The sequence below is a fragment of the Solanum lycopersicum genome, chromosome 2, assembly GCF_036512215.1.
Source record: "Solanum lycopersicum chromosome 2, SLM_r2.1".
Lineage (NCBI taxonomy): Eukaryota > Viridiplantae > Streptophyta > Magnoliopsida > Solanales > Solanaceae > Solanum > Solanum lycopersicum.
This window is the reverse complement of record NC_090801.1, coordinates 27,353,336-27,360,644: the sequence shown is the minus strand read 5'-3', so window position 1 is coordinate 27,360,644 and position 7,309 is coordinate 27,353,336.

Here is a 7,309-nt window from a genome sequence, read left to right as displayed (position 1 = left end):
TAGAATGTGTATTAAATGTGTTGTTTTGTGTTTAAATGTGGTATTTATGATTATGCATGAAGTTTTAATAAAAAAGTGCATATTGTGATTCAACTGTCTTTATGATGATTTTATGCATTATGCCATATTATTGCATGCATTCTACTAATTCCATACATTTTGTGTATTTTTAAAGGTGTGGCTAGCAGGTAAGAGGTGTTTTTAAGCAATACTTGGAAATTAGGACTCTTCCAAGCAAATTTGGAATGTGTCCTCACTTGACTCGAGGAAATAACTATCTTTAGATTTCTTTTCATTAAAAGTATTGTAATAGACTAAGTTTATATATTTTGATTGTATGGGTCGTGTCCCAAGAATTCTTGGGTTTAAGGTTGACGTATGTTGAGGCTTCGTATTTCCTATGGTTTTATATGAAAGATGTTATGAGATATTATTCCTGTGAAAATTTTTAATTCCTCACCACTTTTCATACATGTATTCATTAAATAATGTCAAAGGACTTGTACAAGAACTTTGAGAGGTCAAGTACGTCATGTTGAAATCCGAGAATACCATATCTTCTAGGGTGTACTCTCGGGGTGTGACACAAGTTGGGTAGAATGTGACACACTTAAAAATGAACTAATTTAAAAAAGATCCTAACATGTGTGTAGTTTTTTATAAGGTGTAAAAATGATGAGTTATAGTGTTAGAAGTAAGTTTGAACAGCTTGGAAGTGAAACAGCAAAGAACGACCAAGTTGTTTGAAAGTTAGCCTTAATGTGTGCCAGTGTGGCTTTTCATGTTTGACGTGTTTTTTGAGTTCAAATTAATAGGAGTTGTTCCAAACATCTAGATGAAAGTGTTTAGGGATGAAACATCTATGCACGACTGCTCAAGGACCACCCCAAGGGTCATTGAGGAGAACCCACACTTTTGCAAGAAACTGCCAAAGGCAATCCCAAACAACAAGGTCAAACAAAGCTCAGTAGCTCCATCGACGCCCCGTAGATTAGGGGCATGGATACATACTTAGTGGTGGGATATTATCCCCCATATGAAAGACTCTTCCCAAAAGCATGAACCTGCAGGATGGTATGTTTGTTAGTTCACAGCCCATAGGTTTGAACGTCGATTGACACTTGCAATTTTCTACAGGTGTATCGACCAAGATTTGGGAATTTTGGGAAATTAAAATAGGATCCTAATTAAGTCCTAAAACCTAGATTATAATTCCTTATCTCAAAAATAAACTGCAAGATCAAATAGAATCCTTTCTAGATTCCATTGAAGCTAGGAGCAAGGTTGAAGATAGGATCTTGATATATCCATTGATTCTTCATCAATTTCGTGGATTATCTTCTGTATATATATGGTGTTTCATCCTTGATTATTCTCCCAAACAAGGAGCCCATTTCAGAGGCTTTTCAAAGATGTTTAAAACATAAAATTTCCTATTCTGAAATCTCACCATGGGTTCTTGCATGAAAGGATTAAATAAATGTTTTATGATATAATTGATGTTACTTTAATTTTTTAAGATAAAAAAACTTTATGAACCCATGCATTACATAAACTCCTATTTTTGGTTCTAATTTGGGTGAATTAATCATGGCTTCATTTTTTTGAATTCTTGTGTAGATTGTATTGGGCTTTTGAATTATGTATAGATCACGATAAAATTTTTTTTATGCTTCCTTATAATAATGATATTCATATTGTATGTTGCTGATCATCGGTATGGATTGATCATTGGCTTAGTATTATGTATCTAGCTCTTGGTAAGATTCTTTGTAAAGTGCATTGATTGAAAAGGTTAAGGAAGATATACTGATGGAAAGGTGGTGAATTGACCTAATTTCTCTCTATTGTATAGAATCGACATTGAATTATTGTTGATTGGTATGGTCCACTTATGGTGGCAGTGTTTATGTGTTACAATTGCTACGAACATGGCCGTGTCAACATTATTATGTGAACCGTGTTGTTATTATGTTATAGCTTGTATAGATGAGCAACTTGAAGGATTATATGGTAAAGGTGTATTGGTGACGGTAAAGCATGATTTCTTCTAAATGATTATATATTAATATGATAGACTATGATGATGTCTCTATATGTATTGATAAGGTATCTTAATAGGTATACTTAATTGTCCCTACATGGTAATTGAATATGTGATATGATAATGATGTTTTATCTTGATTTGTAGACTTAGGTCTCTCTACTTGATTCATGAAATATATGTGAATGTGAACATTTGACTTAGTAGTTTTCAGCATCTTTGTCATGCATGTGTATGAATGAATGATGAATAAAAGTCTAGGATCAGTTGACCTAAGATGGTGCTCTTCCAAGGATGACTAATATAGGACCTTTAATATTAAAAGAAGGTCAAGAACATAGAACCTTGAATATAGATTAAAGGTCAATTGGTTGTAAACTAGTTTAGAAGAAATTTTAAAACATACGTTGGATCTACGTGCACCATCAATGGTCCATCGATGGAACGACGGCCCGTCGTTTGGTCCGAAGATCTGTGCACCAGACAAATTTCTGTAGAATTTTTGTGGCCTGGTCCCTTCACATTAAGCACCCATTAATCCATTCTTTTTATGTTTTCTGTACAATTTTTAGACACGGACCCTAAACTACTCTCTAGCCAATAGACTAAAAGCTAGAAAAAAATATAACACATGACATTTGAGTAAAACAAAACGAAACAAAAGAATACAATCTATTCCAACAAAGAAAAGAAAAACCTATTTTTCGCTAGAGGATACACATTCGGTTGCCTCTCAATAAGTGACATTGAAAAATCAGAATTCATCAAGGTGATATGCCTCAAACACTTCATTTCCACTATTTGCATGCCCAAGGAAGATTTTGATTTTATGCCTGTTTACCGTGAACCTTGCACCCTCCTTCTTTTCCAACTTAACCGCTCTATGTGGAAACACTTTAGTGATAAAAATGGACCAGTCCATTTGGACTTGAGTTTGCTGGGGAACAAGCGCAACCTAATGTTAAACAGAAGTACCAAATCCCCAACTACAAATTCGCGCTTCTCAATCTTTTGATCATGGTACTTCTTCATCGTCTCTTTTTAGAAAGCTGATCTTTCATATGCTTTTAGACTAAACTAATCAAGCTCATTCAACCAATTAAGTATTTTTTCCACTACTTCATTCCAATCAGTCTTCAATTTCTTCATCGCTCACATAGCCTTATGCTCTAACTCAACCGGCAAATGACAAGACTTTTATAATCAAGTTGGTATGAAGACATACCTATGAGAGTCTTGTATTCTTTCCAGTAAGACCAAAGAGCATCATCAAGCCTCCTTGACTAATCAATTGTATTAGCATTCACCAATTTTGAAATGATTTGCTTGACTTCTCTATTGGACTCCTCAATATGCCCACTATTTTATGGATGGTACAGGGTTAGATAGTATACACTAAATCTATGTTGATAATTCTTTTCCTATTATCTACCTCCTTGGTCTGGCAAGTAGCATTAAGGTGAGTTCTAACGTTGGCCATCCGTTAAAAAGACTTCTAAGCGAAAGAATTATTAATACATGCAAGACACTATTCTAGAATTGTTATTTTAGTTAGGTTTTATCTCAATATTTGCCGATGGTTCCCACAACCCTAGTTATGGAGTTTAGTGACTCATAGTCATAATCACAATATTCAAATATATTAAATAAGAATTCATATACTTACTTCAATGAGAAAGAGTAAAATTCGAAAGTTTGCTTGATTAATCACCAAAAATCACTTGCAAGAATCTCAAAGTAATCAATAATCTCACAAAAAGTCTAATGATAATCAAAAGTCTAACAATCTAAGAGTCTAACAATGATCCAAAGTCTAACCTCAAAAACGAGGTTTTTCGAACTATTTAAAGAAAATAAAAACCTAATTAAACTAGGACTCTATTTGCTGGAAATTTGCCAAACCGCAGGTGGGTCGACGGACCTCACGAAGGATCGTCACGGTCACGACGAACCATCATGGACTCCTTCGTCCCATACTTATGCAATTTCTTCTGCTTCTCTTCTTCATTACCCTCGACGGCAAGTATGACGGACCGTCATAGGCACAACGGTCCGTTGAGGGTCTTCGTTCCAAAACACTTCAACTCTTGGAATATGGGTACTGGGATTACTTCTCTGAACTTCATGACGAACCTGCAGGATGGACCGTCATAGACACTACAGACCGTCACAAGCTTCGTAACGCCACACTTGGGTAGACTTCCCCATCTTTCTTCAGTAGCTGCACTACGCTGCCACCTACGGACCGTCATAAGCTGTGTAGGTGGTCTCTTCTGCATTTCTTCGCTCAAAATATCCGCATTCAGCTTTGGACAGATTTCCTGCAAAATAAAAAGAAACTTATATAAAAACTAGCACAAAAAGGCTTATGGATACACTAAACTTAAGGGAAAAGTATAAATAATACCGTGAAACCACGGTATATCAGTATAGGGTGGCTACATTGTGGCAAACTCCATATTTTTCAAAGAGACCTTTAAGCAACTTAATGCACAAGTGGGACCCCCATCACTAATAATAGCCCTAGGTGTCCAAACTCTGGAAAATATGTTCTTTTGCAAGAACGCTGTAACACTCTTGCCTTCATTTTTCGCATGTTCTATGACTTCTATCAATTTTGACACATAATCCACCACCACAAGAATATATTTCATCCCATGAGAACTCACACATGGCTCATAATGTTAATTCCCTATACATGAAACAACTCAAATACTTGAATGGGATTCAAACGAAGCTCTTGCCTTCTCGAAATACCTCTATATCTTTCACACCTATCACATGACTTTGCGAACTAATAAGCATCTTGGTGGATTGTTTGACAATAGTACCCACATTGCAAAATCTTATGGTCTGTCCGGATACCACTATGATGCCCACCCACAGGCGAGGAATAGCATGCCTTCAAAACACTTAGCATCTCAACTTCCGGCACACAACGACGAATAAGCCATCAGCTCAACTTCGGTATAAGTAAGGCTCATCCAATAGAAAATTTTCACATCATCCATGAACTTTTTCCTCTGATGAAAGGACAAGCCCGATGGGACGATATCACTAGCAAGATAATTTGAAAAATCGGCAAACCATGGAATCAAGTCATGAGAAGTGGACAATACATGCTCATCTGAAAAAATGTCATCAATTTTGGACCTTTCATCCAACTCTTGCATAACATCATCCTCCAATCTGAAGAAGTGCTCAACAACTTGATTTTTTGTCCCTTTTCTATCTTTCACCTCAAAATAAAACTCTTGCAATAGTATTACCTATCTAATCAACCTTGGTTTCACATATTTCTTTGCCATCAAATACGTTAAGGCGGAATGGTCAATACGCACTCTAACTTTTGTTCCAAGAAAATAGGAGTGAAATTTCTCAAAAGAAAAAACTACCGCAACGAATTCTATCTTAGTCTCCTTGTAGTTCTTTTGTGCTTCATTTAGAGACTTAATAGCATAATAAATGGGGTGAAGGGTTTTATCCCTTGTTTTCCCCAAAACTACACCAAGGGAAACCCCACTAACATCACACATCGCCTCAAATGGCTTACTCCAATCTGAGGAAATAATGATTGGCACAGACACACAACTTTTCCTTCAAATCTCCAAAAGCCTTTAGACAGGATTCATCAAAGTAAATTTACACTCCTTTTCAAGTATCTTGCCCAAAGTATGTGCAATTTTTGAGAAATCCTTAATTAATCTCTGATAGAAGCCCGCATGCCCAAGAAAACTTCTCACAACTTTTACAAAGATAGGTGGAGGAAGTCTCTCAGTAACCTCTACTTTTTCTCCATCAACCTCTACTTTTGCTCCATCAACCCCTATCCCCTTCTTTGGGGTAATGGACCAATACAATATCTTCTTTCACCATGCAGTGACATTTCTCCCAACAACTGAAAATCTTCCATAAACACCTCAATCGTGTCTTCAACCATATCAGAGAATATAGATATCATAAATCTCTAAAAAGTAGCTGGTGCATTACACAACCCAAAAGACATCATTCTGAATGCGAAAGTTCCATAAGGTTAACTTAAGGTGGTTTTGTCTTGATCCTCCGATAAAATAGAGATTTGGTTGTAACCATAATAACAATCCAAATAAAAACACCACCCCTTTCCTGCAAGCCTATCTAACATGTGATCCATGAAGGGCATATGAATATGGTCCTTCTCAGTTCATGCATTAAACTTCTAATAATCTACATAAACTCTCCATCCGGTCACCGGCCTCATTGGAACAAGATAATTCTTCTCATTATGGACAATAGTCATTCCCCCCTTTTTGGGCACACACTAAACAGAACATACCTAACTACTATGTTCAATCGCATATATGACTCTGACATCCCACCACTTAATAATATCCTTCTTCACTACCTCTTCCATAGGTGTATTTAACCATCTTTGATGCTCAATACTTAGATTATGATCGGCATGAGTTGAATTTTGTATGAACAAATACCGGGCGAATTACCAATAATGTCCGCAATAGTCCAACCAATGGATCGTTTCAACCTCTTTAACACTTTTACCAGACATTCTACTTGCTCTACATTCAAATACCATGCAATTATTACGGGCTAAATGTCATATTTTCCCAAGAATGCATACCTCATATGAAGTGGTAGAGCCTTAAGCTCGAGTTGTGAGGCCTCCTCAATAGATGGTTTTGCTGGTGGAGACTCGCGATAATTCATATCTTACTCCAATTTCTTTGGTTTTAAGCAAAAGTCACCTCGATCAATTGCCGCAACCAATGACCTATACTCTTCAATACCATCACTCTCAAAATTCATGATCACAGCAGCTAGTGCCTCAACACAAAGAGATTCTTCTATTTTTACCTCAAACGAACTCTCAACTATATAGGATATCGCAGATTCCATCTGGATCACACCACTCTACCTCATGACTTACACATGTTGAAATTATCTTCTTCATTGTTTAACCAAAACTTCATTTTCCCTTTTTCCATGTAAACAAAGGTGCGACCTGTAGCAAGGAATGCCCTCCCAAGAATAATAGGCACCTCAAAGTCCACCTCACAATCAAGAATACCAAAATGGGCTGAAAATATAAATGACTCCACCTTTAATAACACATAATGGAGTATCCCAATAGGCATCTTCACCAATCGATCGTCCACCAATAAATGCATTGTAGTGGGCTTTGGATCACCCAAATACAAGTTCTTGTAAATAGAGAGAGGCATGAGGTTTATGCTTGCACCAAGATCACATAGTGTCTTAGAAAAGTAT